The sequence below is a fragment of the Pinus tabuliformis genome, chromosome 9 (genome assembly GCF_031772625.1).
Source record: "Pinus tabuliformis cultivar Carrire ecotype Pingquan chromosome 9, CPIR1, whole genome shotgun sequence".
In the NCBI taxonomy this organism is placed as follows: Eukaryota; Viridiplantae; Streptophyta; class Pinopsida; order Pinales; family Pinaceae; genus Pinus; species Pinus tabuliformis.
In genome coordinates this window covers 1,360,237,326-1,360,254,016 of record NC_142307.1, presented here as the reverse complement: position 1 = coordinate 1,360,254,016, position 16,691 = coordinate 1,360,237,326, and positions in this window count along the sequence as shown.

The following is a 16,691-nucleotide window of genomic DNA, read 5'->3' as shown; positions in this document are numbered from 1 at the left end:
TCCTCTTGGTACTAATTGATCCAGACTTAAACAGGAACGCAACAAATTACAGAGATAACCATAAACACAGATATGCAGCAGAAATAATACTTCACTTCATTAATGTAAAATACTGAAATATGCTTACAAACAGTAATGGAAATAAACCAGCTAGGGCGATGGTAGCTTATCTCTGAGAAGAGATGTGGTGGCTACATGCCTCTGAACTGTCTTACAATGAGGCTCGAAGTCATATTCATTGTTGAGAAACAATGGAAAACCCTTAACATTCCAAAACCTAACCCTAGAAGATGAAACGCCAAACTGTGGGCTCCGTTTGGGTAAATTGGTACATCAACTTCCTGGGGTCGTAACTTTGGCATACGATCTCCGTTTGACGTGTACAATAGCTCGTTAGAAAGATATATCTAAGCACTACCACTTTGGGAAGGGAAACATCGATCCATGGACCCATGTTTCCCCCATATTTCCCAAAAAACGTCGTTTAGGGCTTCAAAACGACTCCGAAAGTTCAGGACCTGAAAAACTGCTAAAAATAGTAAGTTGTGCTACAATTAAGGAAACTAAAAATGCTGAGAGAAAAAATGGTGGGGGTCCAGGTGGACTTGGCAGGTGGCCACCAATATCCACCTGGATCATTCCTCCTCCCTTAGGAAGCAATGGTCCCCATTGCGTTGAGTTCCTCCATGAGATGAGGAAACTTTTGCTGAAATTGGTCCCTGGTGAAGGAGTTGGCCTGCTTTGACAACTCGATACAGTTGGATATTATGTTGGCGAGTGTTCTTGATCTTTGTGTCTATGATCCGATTAGTTGCAACTTGTTCCATGCAATCTGGATTTAATTCTGTGGGTGTGAGCTGTTCTACAATGTCGGATGTGTCTAGCAATGGTGGAAAGTCTGGCCGAAGGCGGTCCACATTGAACACTTGGTGTAGGCCAAGGAATGGGGGAATGTTGAGCTCAATTGAATTGTCTCCCACAGCCTTAGTAATGGTGTAAGGACCATATCGGAGTGGTCTCAGTTTCCGATAGGCTCCAGTAAGGCGTTCCTTTTGCAAATGCAACTAGACTTTGTCGCCCACCTGAAACTTGTGTGGCACCCGATGTTGATCATGTCGCTGCTTGTACTTGGCATTTGATTTCTCCAGAATGTCATGGACCTGCTGGTGAATATGTTGGATGTGCTCAATGAAGTTGGTTGCCTTATCTGTTTCGAATTGGACATGAGCCGAATCTGTGTGAGTAGCTGCAAGTGGCATGGCCACATCAATGGGGCACAGTGGTTGGAATCCCAAGCCCACTTGAAAAGGGTTGTGGCCAGTCGAGCTGTGAAGAGCTCAGTTGTAGCTGTGCTGAACATAAGGGAGGCTCTCGTCCCACGTGCATGGATGCTTTGAGTTGTACATGCGCAGAATGTGTACAATCATCCGATTGACAACCTCTGTCTGGCCATCAGTTTGAGGATGGAAGGCTGTGGACTTAGTGAGTTTGGTGTCCAACATTGACCAAAGACTGGACCAAAATGTACTGAGGAACCGACTATCCCGATCTGAGATGATAGACTGTGGGATCCCAAAGTGCACCCACACTCATTCAAAGAAGAGTTTAGCAGTGGCTTCTGCTGTGATATTCTTCTTGCAGGCCGCCATAATGGCCATCTTCGAGAGCCTGTCGACGATCACAAAAATACAATCATTTCCATGCTTAGTGGAAGGAAGGCCTGACATGTAATCCATGGAGATGGATTCCCAAGGTCGACTAGGGGTAGGCAGCGAGATATAGAGGCCTTGCTTCTTGATGGTTGGTTTGGAAATGGCATAGGCAGTACATGATCTGATGTACTTCCTGACATCTTGTCGAAGATTTAGCCAATAGAAATACTTTTGCAGTACTGCCACCATTTTCTCGACCTCGAAATGCCCAACAGCCCGACTGTAGTGTGCTTCCAAAATCATCTTGGCACGCTCGCTTGAAGGAACACAAAGGTGACCCAGGTGGCATAACAGGGCATCCTAGAGTTGAAAACCTGGAACATGTCGACCCTCCAAGAGTATCTGGTATGTGTGGCCAAATTCTAGGTCGCTTTTGTAGAGAAGTGGCCAATCATAAGTCTCGTTGCCATAAGAGTTGAGCATGGTGGTTAACACCATGATCGGTGGTCGACTGAGGCAATCTGCAACATTATTGGTGTTGCCCTTCCTATACTTGATATTCAAATGGAACTGTTGCAGGTATGTATACCACTTCTTATGGTGATCATTCTGCAATTTCCCTTGGGTCCGTATGAACTGTAGGGGTCGGTGGTCTGTGTGGATGACTGTTTCCTTCCCCAAAATGTAATGCTTCCATTGTCGGCAGGCCTACACAATGGAATACATCTCTTTATCATAAGTGGGATACTTCTGGACTGTGTCTGAAAGTGTTTCACTGTGATATGCCACTGGATGCCCGTATTGAGTAAGGACTGCCCCAATAGCATAGTCAAAGGCATCTGTCTCGACCTCAAATGGTTATTGTAAATCTGGTAACGCGAGCACTGGTGCCATGCAGAGGCGATCTTTCAACTCTATGAATGCCTTCCGTTGAGATTCAGACCAAAAGAATTTCGCTTTCGCTCCTCCCTTGGTGACTTGACTCAAGGGCCAAGTGATATGAGAAAAACACAACACGAACCTGTGGTAGAAGTTGGCAAGACCTAGAAAGCTGCGAAACTCTGTCATAGTGGTTGGAGATGGCCAATCCCGAATGACTTGGATCTTGGCTGGATCCACATGCACCCCCTGTTCATCAATAATGTATCCCAGATACTGAACCTGGGTCATGCCAAAAGTGCATTTCTCCAAATTGGCACATAGCTTGTGCTGCCGCAGTGTTTGGAGAACCTGTCGGATGTGGTGGAGGTGCTCTTCCCAACTCTGGCTGAAGATCAGAATGTCATCCAAGTATACCACTACAAATGAGTTGGTGAATGGCCGCAAGATGTCATCCATTAGCCTCATGAAGGTTGCAGGAGCATTCGTCAATCCGAAAGGCATAACCAACCATTTGAAGAGGCCCTCCTTGGCTTTGAAGGCAGTCTTCCACACATCAGAGGGTTCGATTGGTACTTGGTGATATCCTGACTTCAGATCGATCTTGCTGAAATATTTTGCCCCCTTTAGTTGGTCCAAGAGGTCATCAATCCGCGGGATCGGGTACCTATTACAGACAGTGATCTTGTTCAGCGCCCAATAGTCAATACAGAGTCTCCAAGTCCCATCCTTCTTCTATACCAACACGATTGGGCTCCCACAATGCGATGAACTCGGACGGATGTGACCTTTCTGTAGTAGCTCCTAAATCTGCCTCTTGATTTCATCGTTCTTCAGAATGGAACACCGATAAATTGGTCCATTGGGTAGCGGTGCACCTGGGGTCAGATCGATGAAGTGCTTGACTTGACAGTGCAGAGGAACCCCTGTGGAGGAGGTGAAGATGTCCTTGTACTCCTTCATGACCTTATCCATCTGTAGTTGTCGTGCGAAGGGGCCCTGTCTGGAGGCCGTGGCCATCGTCTTCTTCTTTCCTTCAGGGCGTGTCATTAGGAAAACAAATTTCCCAATCTTGGAAATGAGCTTACTGCATTGTTTTGCAGTAATCAAAGAGATGGTGGTAGGTGGTGCTACCTCTAGTATCCTGTACAACTTATTCCCCAATGTAATAATAATAGCACGGGGCCTTGATTCATACATAGCATGTCGCTTCCACAAGTATGGTTGTCCTAATAATACATCACAAACTTCAAGGGGAGCAATGTCACACAATACCTCATCCGTGAAGGGCTTGATGTTGTATGAAAGGCGACACTGTTGGCTCATGCGAAGATCTCGTCCTTGGTGAAGCCACCTGATGGTGTACGGTTGTGGATGCGCTGTGGTCGGTAAGCCCAACCGCTTCACGACCTGTGCCGAAATGAGGTTCTTTTGGCTCCCGCTATCGACAATGAACTGTAGCGGGGAGCCCTTTACCCACATCTGGGAGTGGAAGAGACGCTCCTCCTCCTCTGGATCTTCGGGTTCCTTTTTTTGGATCTTGGCGGTAGCAACAGTGGCATTATGATCCGCATCAATGATCTGCTTCCCTTTGTCATTCCCCTTGTCGGGTTCTGACTCAGAGTCGGAACATGCATCTGATTCTAGAACCTTTAGCTCAGCCACCAGTGACTGCTTGGCCCAACACTCACTGGTGTTGTGAGTGGAGCTCTTATGTAACTCACACCATTTTCCCGGGTCCTTTTTCATCTTCGCAGCGTTGTTCTTTGCCTGCAGCTTTGGCGGGTTGTCTTGGTCTACCCCGCCTTGGCTTTGTCCTTTGTTCTGTGTTTTAGGGGCACCTTTTCCTTGCTTTAGATTCGCAAATCCAAAGTCTCGCTTCTTTTGTTTAAACTTCTGCTCGACCTTGACGGCATATCGGTATGTTGTGCCGAGCGAGGATATGTTCAGGAATTGTATTTCTTCCTGGATGTACTTGTGTAGGCAGCCGCGGTATTTGAGTATCAAACGCTGCTCCATATCCTTGATACCCAACTTTATGCGAAGGGTATGGAAAATATTGGTGAACTTTGGCAGGTCTTGGTCCCTTCCCTGCCGCAGCGTGGTCCACTTTATGTATTCATCCTCATAGCTTCCGACAGGGTAGTACTGCTCCTTGATGGCATCCCAGAATGAATTCCAGGTGGGTGCGGCTGAAAATAGTGAGCCGGTATTTTCATCCTTCTGCTCCCAGTAGGTTTCCCACCAGTCCTTGATGTGGGGGGTTTCTTTGAGAAGAGAAAAAGCAATCTTTTCCCGACTCGAAAATTCATGAACAGAAAAATAACCCTCCAACAGATTTAACCATTTATCTATGGCATCTGCGTCTATCTGACCCTTAAATATGGGGATTTCAAAATTAACTTGTAACTTAAAGGGCGTGGCGTTTCCAGAGTAGCTGCTGGAAGCCGATGCGTCACTTCTGGGTAGCCGCTGAAGGATTGGGCAAAGTTGTCCATCATCGCATTCTTTTGTCGCTCGGGGGCTTCTTCGAGCAAGATTTTGATAGGATCTCCTACCCCCTTGTCTTTCTTCTCATCCGCCCTAGGATGCTGTCGGGATTTGCAAGGCTGGTCTCGCAAAGGTTCGACTAGTTCAAGTCCTAACTCTTTATATCCCAACCTCGTTGGGGACATGCAAAGAAAAACAGAGAAAAAGCAAACTGCTCTGATACCACTGTCCAGACTTAAACAGGAATGCAAAAAATTATAGAGATAACCATAAACACAGATATGTAGCGGAAATAATACTTCACTTCATTAATGTAAAATACTGAAATATGCTTACAAACAATAATGGAAATAAACCAGCTAGGGCGATGGTAGCTTATCTCTGAGAAGAGATGTGGTGGCTACATGCCTCTGAACTGTCTTACAATGAGGCTTGAAGGCCTATTTATTGTTGAGAAACAATGGAAAGCCCTTAACATTCCAAAACCTAACCCTAGAAGATGAAACGCCAAACTGTGGGCCCCGTTTGGGTAAATTGGTGCATCAACTTCCTGGGGTCGTAACTTTGGCATACGATCTCCGTTTGATGTGTACAATAGCTCGTTACAAAGATTTATCCGAGCACTACGACTTTGGGAAGAGCAACATCGGTCCATGGACCCATGTTGCCCCCAGATTTCCCAAAAACGCCGTTTAGGGCCTCAAAACGGCTCCGGATGTTCAGGACCCGAAAAACTGCTAAAAATAGTAAGTTGTGCTACAATTAAGGAAACTGAAAATGCTGAGAGAAATAATGGTGGGGGTCCAGGTGGACTTGGCAGGTGGCCACCAATATCAACCTGGATCACTAACTCTGCCTCTCTATTATGTATTCACTACCCCTCAGCTACAACTCAGATCACTTCGCTGAATTTCCTTAGCAAATCTTGCCCCAGAAAATCAAGTTCTTGATCTCTCTAGGTGTGTCCTCCAATTGACCCTCAAGCCTCCTCTTATACTTTTCTTATTGGTCCATCAATGGCCGAGATTAAATATCTAATCAATGGCTAAGATTAGATTTGGCTTGATCCATGACTTTTGGACCCTTCTAACCCAGTTTTATATTAATTCACATTAATATTTTATTTTTCCTAAGTTTAGACTTAGGAACTCCAATAAAAATATTAACTATTTTAATATCTCCCAAATTGGTTAGATTCTGCCCAATTTCTGGGTCTTGGAGATCTCATGTCTTTTAGCCTCACCACCAATTTTTGTGGCTAGAGCACATCCAATGCTACCCCAAATCAACATGGTTTTCCCAAAAAACATCGTTTAAGGCATCAAAACGGCTCCAAAAGTTCAGGACCCGAAAAACCACCAAAAATAGTAAAATGTGCTATAATTAAGAAAACTGAAAAACTAAAAGAAACAATGGTGGGGGTCCAAACGGAATAGGCAGGTGGCCACCAATATCCACCTAGATCAGATAGACTACCTAGTTAGTAGAGTGGCATTTTTAGTCGAATAGTCTGAGCACAAACACCACATTCAAGCCACATTGTTATAACAAGATATTCTTCTTATAGTTTGAATTATATAAATTTTTATAAATCAAATTTATTACAATTTTTTATATATTTTATCGTCAAAAAATATTTATTGTATTATAAATATATTATTTTTTATTGTAAAATTATGTGGAAATTTTATTTTTGGTTAGAAAGCCCTAAGATGGGTCCTTACACACGATATTAGAGCCCAAATTCACATCTTAACCCCAAAACCCACCATAACTATCTTTAATCCTTACATTTAGAAAGGGAAAATATCATCAAAACCTATGAAAAGCAAGAGATAATAAAATGTATCAACAAACGCACATCGCAAGATTCCATTGTTTTTCTTTTGTTGTTTATCAAGATTTTCATATTTCATCTAATATATATTTTTTTAAAGTAAACCAAAACCAACAATAACACTTTAAATGGAAATTAGAAAAGCATATTTATTATTCCTAGGTGGGGCATATACAGTGTTTACTTACACCTAATGTGTCTCTTTCCATGTGTCAAAAGCATACCCTTGTTTTTTATTTCAATGGAAGTCATTCTCCACGTCATCTTATTATTTTGAAATTTTCCATGTTTTTGGGCGATTATTCTAATGATGTGTTTTTGTATTTATGTGGATTATATTTTCTTTATTGTCCAAGTTCATTTATCTAAAATAATTTGTTTAGAATCAATTAAATTTAATTATTTTTAAGTAATGAATTATATTTTTAATCAATCAAATCAAGTATATGATTTCAAGATTTTTTTGTTGTTTAAAATACATTTTTGAATGCATAAATAGATTCAGCGCTTTGAAATTTTTTTGGAGCACCCGAATTATGTAGATTAAACAATTTAAACTCAAATTTAAAAAAATCTCTATTGGATTTTGATTAAACTTAACCAGAAAAATAATTGTGAAAAATGTTATTTCATTTAAAAATTAAACTACATCTTTAATATTTATATGATATGTTAATAAAAATATATTAGTTTTATCATATGATATATTTTTTAAAAATAACCTAATAAATAATTGAATATTTTAAACTATAAATAATAATATCTCAAATTTAAATCACATGTGATATTGGGGTGTTTCATTTCATTGATATCTTTGTGACATCAAAGACATCTATTTTAAATTTTAAATGAGTTTTTTAAATAATTAAAAATAAAATAAAAATATATTATTTTGATAATCATTTAATTTATATTAAATTACAATTTAATCTGTTAATAATAAATGAAAAGCACACTCTAAAGATTGGAAATGTTTTTAGCTAAATTCCAAAATTATATTGCAACTTACAATATTATATGATATTTATAACAACAATTTTATAAAAATGTTTAGAACAATATGCGTACCTAACCGTCAAGTGAATCATAATTTGTCAAGTCGCGTCAAATATTTAAGTAAAGTTGAAGTGGATAATTATGGTTTAATTTGAGTCTTTCTTATTTAATTTATTTTAAATCAAATTTTAAAACTAATATAAAACATTTTAAAAATTAACATATTAAACAAATGGTTATTGTTACTAGTAATTTATGAATCGATTTTTTTTGCTATTAAAAACATAAAGAAAAAGGAAAACGTATTTTTGTTTTAATTTTCATTAAAATGATTACACCACATTCATTGCTACAGCACATTCGTTGCTACATCGATTGTTACAGAGGGTTATTGAGTTCATCAACCTATGTTTAGGGGTCATTGTACCATGTTGTCATGGTTGTTGTTTGTTTCCAACTTATGATTTTTGTTGGGTGATGACAAAAGCATGTGGTATCTTATGGGCCACTACAAAATGTTTGTGAAAAATCATGGGTGAATTGTAGCCCCTGTAACCGTTATATTAAAAAAATGTCTTTGTATGGAACAAGGTCATTATGCATGTCTTTTTATCTTTAAAGGAATCCATGTGTACTACACCTATCTTAAACATTCCTAATTTCACTATGACTTATGTATTGGAATGTGATGCTTCAAGTGGAGTTCTTGGAGCAAGGTTGATGAAAGAAAGGTGCCCCTTAACATTCATTAATAAATATTTGTGTGTCAAAAATTGAGCAAGTCCACTTATAAGAAAGAGATAATGGGAATCCATCATGAAGTAGATAATTTGAACCTATATCTCTTTGGGGAGTGCTTCTAGATTAAGACATGTCATCATAGTTTGAAGTATTTTCTAGAATAGTTGACTCTTGAGTAATACAAGTGGGTTACTCAGATGATTGGGTGTGACTATGAGATCATATATAAGAAATACAAAGAGAATATGGTGGAAAAATGCCTTGTCTAAGAAATATGAGGACAAAATATCTCTCTTAGCCTTATCCTTACCCATACCAAATTAGTTCATAGAAGCTCATCAGACAATAATGGTTGGCACATGACATGTTGGCTCACCTGTTTCAAACACTCCATGAGGACCCCAATTCTCTTGGGATATACTTGGATTTGGGATAGCTTGTGGTGTAAAGGTTGCATTATTTTGGTGTTGAATTCAACTTTCAAATGACAAGTGTTAGAGGATTCACATTCTTCCCCTATACTAGGTCACTCTAGCTTTCAAAAAGCTTATGAACAAGTCAAGTTATTTTTCTTTTGAAAAGGAATGAAAAAGGACATCCAAACTTTTGTACAAGAATGTGATTCCTATCAATGAAATAAGGGTGAGATAATGAAAACTCTAAAGGCATTACAACCACTAGCCACTATATGGGAAAACATTTCCAAGATCTTACTATAGGCCTCTCAAAAGTAGGCAACAAATTGATCATCATGGTGGCCATTGTTCGCCTCTCCAAATATCCTCACTTTTGTGTCTTACCACACTATTTTACTCCTTCCACGAATGGTCAAATCTTCATGGATCAAATTTCAAAGTTACATGGTATGTGATGAGGCCTAAATTTTTCCTTCCTAATCATCCGTTTATCACCCCATTTCCTGAGAAAATAACATGTTTCATCCATTTTTCCATTCATATTATCTTAATTACCCATTATATTTAGTATGATTGAATTAGGTGGAAAGGGATAAGTATTTTTACAATATGCTAACGAATTTACATGCTTTGGTGTACATTGGTTGGATCATGTGTGTTTTTCATGTATCAATGGTACCAAGTTCATCGTGGTTGACCATGTTATCTATAATTGATAATGGATGAACATGTTGACCATGCTTAACATGTTGTCTATGGTTGACCATGGTTGATGAAATACATTATGTATGGCCATGGTGACCATGGTTGACTAATTCAACTTGAATATCTTCTTTCCATAAGAGTTCCAACAATTTAACATAAGGAACCGCATCTAACCCAATCGACATCGAGATAACATCCACTCTATCGTCTAACGCATTCTCAAAGGCAGAGAGAAGGTCGGAGGTCACACAGCCAGATACCCAACAAATCTTGTAGACTGCAATACGTGCTTTGGGCACCATTCCTTTGGAGATTTTGTGCATGTACTCCATCATGTTGGCTCCATCAATGAAATAGCGTGCGATGATGGAGGCAATTTGTGTGCCATGGCCTTTTGAGTCTCGCAATAGATTTCCACTATCTTATTCAAGGGGCCCAATGTGGCTTTGTAGCCTTTGTAGAAACAATGTTCTCCAACCAATACAACCACATCAACATAATAATAAACAAGGTGAAATGTTAGCATGTAAAAATGTGAAAATATTAATTATTATTTTGAAATTCTATATTTAAAATTAAACATAGTGTAAGATTTAGAGTTTTTTTTATTACAAATTTTGTGTGCATATAAAGTTTTAGTAAAAATGAATATTTATTTGTCATCATTATGTTAATTAAATTTATGATTATTTGTGTTATTAAAAGTTTTTTTTGAAATTATGTTGCTGGTTTTGAATTCTAAAATTTAATTATGAGCTTATTTTTGGCTCTATTCTTGAGGAGATGATCTTCCCAAATATTTTATTCCTTTTGTATATCTTTGCACCTTTTGGTGTAATTGCTAGTTATTACATAATGATATTGAGAGACAAAAATACCAATGAAAGAAGCACTAGTGTATCCAACCCAATTTGTGCGCTAGTGTATCCATCCCAATGTGTTTGGGCTAAGCCAATAGATCCAAGGTTCATTTCTAGGTCAAGATTTAAACTTCACTACCATTGGGCTAGAAACATCCTATAATGCTGAAGCTCCCTCTGTCGCTGACAAGTGCTCCCTCTGTGACCTCTGAGCTACTGCAACACTCCATGCATCTTGCACCATTGCACACCTCTTTGTGCCATCCTGCACTGGTGCAACACTCCTGTGCCTCTCGCATTGTTGTAGCCTGCTAGCTCTGCACTGTCTTGGGATTCCTGCACTGTAGCTCTCTTTGTTGCTCCATCCGCATCTGTCTCTACCCACTCAGCAATCGTGCTACTCCTCGTTGGGGCTCCCATAGCAAGGTATAATCAAAGAGGTTGGGTACCTCAATGATCCTGCCCCTATTCCAGCCTTCTTGGGACTGTCACTCCACATTGCCCCACCTTTGACCTAGAGGTATGGATGCATGTGATCCCTCTGCCCACTTGGCTAGAAATTTCCCCCTAATGGAGGTCTCTGCATGAGTGGATGCCTCCACTCGGCTTCTCTAGTTGTGGCTGCTCCACAACCTCTTAAAGTTGCTTCACCAATTGTGGCTCCTCCACAACTATTTGAGACTTCTTCTGGCATTGCATGTTGAGAGGTAATGTACTCTCCCTCTCAACCACCAAGTCTCCAACAGTTGCCTTGCTCCTCAAGGCTTTTCATGAATCTTGAACCTCAAGAGCATATAGTTTCTTGACTCGTGAACCGATCTGCTTCACCTGTCTCGTGGTGACGTATCTAAGGAAAGCCTTTCCCTTACTAAAGGCTACATCATAGCCTTTGTCTTCTAGCATAGCGATGAACAAAAGATTATTCTTCAGACCCAGTGCATACTTTACATCAGTCAGGGTAATGCGAGCTCCATGCTCCCTCTGAAAAACAACTGTGCCTACTCCTGAGACACTATACTTTTCATCATTACCCATCGCTATGAGTATCTGGAGATCTTTTTCCTCCAAGGTACTGAACAAACTCTTATCGTCGGTCATGTGGAATGAAGCTCCACTATCAAGAAACCAACCACATCCCACCATGGATGAAACCATGCATGCAGAGAGGGTGAAATCCAACTCGAAATGTGAGGCCAGTGCCTCACCTTCTGATCCTTCCAAGGATCCCATTTTGGATTTCTCCAGTGGACAATTTATAGCAAAATGGCCCACCTCATGACAATGAAATCACCGCACTTTCAATTTTTCAAACTTCTTACCACCATGGGAAGAACTCAATTTGGAATGAGAATCCTTCTCCTTCCCTTTCTTCGCCTTACTCGCTAAGGCGCAATTTTCTTCATCCTCCTTGGATGAAGAACCATCTCCGGTGCTTCTTCTTATCTCCTCCTGCATCAGATTCGACCAAAGTCATTCCCAATTTGGTAGTTTCTCTCTTCCATTAATCGAGTCTTGGTAGCTATGCCAGCTCTTAGGAAGACCGAGGAGTGCAAGACTCACCATTTCATCATCGGCTGTCGTGATCCCTACACTTCTAAGCCCATCCCTGCATGTGGTGAGCTTGTTCAGATATGTAGAGATCGTGTCGCCCTTTTCACACTTGATTTTCCAAAGTTTGTCTTCCGATGCCAGATTCCTCTTATCGTTGTTGTTATGATATAGATCTTTCAATGTTTTCCACATCAAAAACTGTGTCTCCTTCCCATGGAGGCTCGAGACAATGTGGTCTTGAACTCCCTCCAGGAGGATTCTCCTTTCTCTAGCCACACATTTCTTCCATTCCGCCAATTCTGTAGCATTAGCCACTGCGGGCTTGGGGACTTCTTGATCAATGAAGTCCTTTAGACCGTTATCCTCTAATATTTCTTCCATGCGATCCTTCCAGGCTATATAATTCGGGCTGCCATCAAGGGCATACTCGAGTCTTAAACCGTTGAACACCATTGGTGAAATTGAGATATGATAAGAAATCAATTTCTATATTCAGGAACCTCAAACTTCAAACTTCTCCCTTCTTATATATTGTTCTTCACTTTGATCACCTTTGCTCTGATACCATGTAGAAATTTCACCGTAGATCAACAGATTATGCAATATACTAAATCAAAATACAAGATCTACTTCTACAACAAACTTGCAGAAGCTTAATCGATTATGAGCAAGATCAAATAGAACACATATAACTGAGAACGAGAAATCAATCACACATGAACACAAAAGAATAACCCAGGGAAAGCCTCAACCTAAAACCCCAATCTCTATATTATCATACAAGTGGAAATATGTTCAGATTACAAAAAGAATCAGCTCACAAGCTATCCTGCTCTCTCTGCAATCCAACTACTACTCATAGACAATCAAAGGCTTCTCACAAACCTTCTCCTTTGCCCTCCAAGCCTCCTATTTCCTTGCGCAGTTTTCCTTGGGGTCCAGTGCTGCCACCTGTGTGAATTGGCCTCTTCACACACTCACTAACCTCTAATCTAACTGCACAATCCTGAAGGAGATAAGATCCTTCTGCATGGATGAGTTTCCTATATAGGAAAAATCCTCCAACTGATAGTACATTGTCCCTTCCTCTGATCTCAACTGGGTCTCTGACTAAACTGACATGCATGAGTTATTTATGAGAGAATATTCAATTATCTGAAGAGCGGGAATTACATGCATGCAAGCATTAACTAACTGAACTCACAATTAATTCCACAAACTATTGGAACTAATCTAACTGGACTTAACTTAGTTAACTGAGCTAACTAATTACAACTCAAATTACAACTCATCCTTATCTCTTTAATTGATGGATAAATTCCTCAATCAATGTAGAAACTATTGCACGTCTTCACGTAGACTTCATGTTTGATTTCCTACAACTAATTAACTCAAGATGAATTAATTAATTAATTTACGAACAACTGCTAAGATCAAATTCGAATTGTACTTCTCAATTTTAGTATAGGGACTAACTAAAATTGGAATCTATCCCAAAATACTATTTATAGCAATACTATTTTTAGCACTTCCATTTTTCATTCCTTATTGCTACGTCCAACACTGGTACTCGAACTGCTATTTATAGCAATGATATTTTTAGCATTTCTTGTTGCCATTTTCAACACTAGAAACTCATTAGCATCAATCAACACATTATTTTCAGTCTCGGTGCATCAACAACCTGTGGTTTCCCTGAATTCAATGGATCATACTTAGTCGCCTCTTGTTGACTTCCAGAATCTGGGTGATTATCACCTAAATCGACATGTTGCTGCCCTGAATCTAACCCATTCTCACCATGTGGCCGATGATTAGAACTCATCTGACCCTCATTCTAATTCCCAACTTAGCTCCTTGCTCCCTTAATTGCTCGGATTGAAATCACATGTCTTTCCTTCTTAGTCTATGAAAGCACATCAATGATTGATGTTGTAGCTCAGGTTTTCACTGCATTCCATGAAAATGTTGTGTCCGATGTTGGGGAATTTCTCATTCTCCCACCCCCTCCAAAGGCAAATAGAAACGTGATACTATTGGATGTAACTCATCCACAACTAGTGAAGTTACATTTAGAACCCCTAGTAGCTTGAGTAGACTTGTTTCCTAGCCCTTAATTCAACTTCCAAGCTCAAATTCTCTCGTTGCACCATATGGCGCCACCATCGTTGAATGAGCTTGCTATTATCAACTCCTCCATGGTGCCACCACCATTGTTTGGGATTTTCATTGTCACTAATGGATGCAATGGTCCCTCAAGTCTCATTTAGAATCATAAAGATCATATTCATACCAAGATCTAGATCTCGTATTTTCCTCACTACTCCATGCTTCTGCCTCTTCATTTTATACATCCTAATTCAACAGATTTATCATAGTCATTGCCACTTCTCTAATTCGACATATATATCCAATTCTTTCATGGGTCTTTCCAATGTCTCTGGATTTTTTAGGAGTTGCATATCATCGGCCTATCGAAGCAGAACATCCATCATATACTTGCAAACATAGTTTTCCACGCTCTTCATTTGCTTGTCTTGTTGTGCTCTTCTACCACTTTCTCCACGAAAACATGAAACCATTTACTTAGCCTCTTTGTACACCTGTCGTAACCATAAAGATCCAACATCCAAGCCATTATCAAACCACTCTCATTAGAGAGTTTTAGGTTAACCTGGGCCACAAAGGAATCTCTCTGAAACCAAATACATTCTCCTTTGTCTCTGATACCAAATGAAGAAAATGTAATGAGAGAGATATAAATAATTACCGAGGAACGTAAATTAACCAAAAACAATCATAAAACATGCAAACATTAACACATAGTTTACCCTGGGAAAACCCAAACTCGAGGGAAAGACCCAACCAATGGAATTCCATTAGTCCTTGGCCAAAACCCTTGCCAAGTTGGCCAAGTGAGCCTTTATCACTCACCTCCCTAGGACATTACAATAGAGTTTTCTCAGCCTGTTAAAGGCTTCATTACATGAATCCCATGGGTAGAAAATCATGGGTATGTTAAACCACATGCCCAAAACCATTACAATTTGACCCAATCAACTTTGACTCTTTCCCCAAGTCAAGTTTACCTAACAACATTGAACCAATGAACACATATGGAGATAAAATATACATAGTATCTATTATACAAATTATAATTTTTCATTTTATTTCGAGACCAAACACCCTATAAAAAAGTGGGAAAACTATGGGTTTGGAAGAAATTCCATGACATATTAAAAGCGATTATCTACAAAAGCAAAAAAATAAAAATATTAAAGACCCAAAAAATTAATATTTCTAAGCTTAATGAATTTGGACAAAAGCTCGCACTAACATCTTGTTGTTTACCATTTTTGAAGTCAAATGTGCAGGTTTGTTCTATGAAGGAACAACACACAAACAAACAAACTTTGGTTACCTAGGGTTTGAACAAACAAGCCCGGTGAGTAGCGTTCTTCTTAGGGAGAATGCACTAACGTTCGATATTTGCTCCATGAAGTTCTGGCACATGGAGGACATGGCTCATCAATCTCACATTCAAGGCATACATACGAGAAAAAGGAATCGCTCTAATATAGGGGTCCTAGTCAAAAGAAATGACCATCACACACATACCAATAGTCCACTAAATTTCCTTCATTAGCATTGGTTCATTGGGAAACACGGAGGTTTCATGGCATTTACATGAATGAGCAGGAATCGATACAATTATCAAGAACCATGGGAATTTGGCCTGTGAAATCATATGTAAGAACCCAAAACTTTCAAAATTTAAAGTTCTCAACAGCCAAGCAATTGAAACTCTTTGAAAAAAAAACAAAGAAATAAAAAAATACACAATAAAAAATAGAGTAATTAATCTTAATTACCAAAACGAAATTCAAATGCATTATTTCGCCTTAGTAAATGCTTAATATTGAAATTAGTTGCTTTGCTATAAAATTTGGACTCTTGAAAATATTTCTTACATAATTAAATTGTAATCCTTTCATAAAAATAAAAGGATAAATGAAAATAAAGCTATAACGCACCTCTCCTTGACATGTTCCAACTTCTACTTTTGCAATTTTTACAATACTCCTCAGGAAGTTTCAAACCCTATTGATGTTGTGATGAAAATGTATTTCCATCTATGAGAAGGCGACCACTTTAGTTCCTTAAAATCTTAATTACCACTTGGGATTGTGATAAAACTCATTTCATTAGAGATTTTTCATTCCTAGTTCTGGATTTTGTAATTTGGATCACGATTCAACCACATTTTATATGTTGTTTTTGGGAGGTACACTTGTAGCAAAATGGATTTCCCACAACTCAGGGAAATCTTAGACATGATTGTAATACTCAAAGCTTAGTATGCTATATGTGAATCCAATGAAGCTAACACTGCCAATGATGACACTAGCACTCACCCCCCCACGTTGACGCTGACTTTTCATCCTAACTCCATCATCTAGGATGATTGCAGTCGACATTCTACCTTACATTGATTCTGCAATCATGAAAAACACATGTAGAGAATTCTAGAGCTTCTCCCCTCATCTGTATATTTTTAATTTGC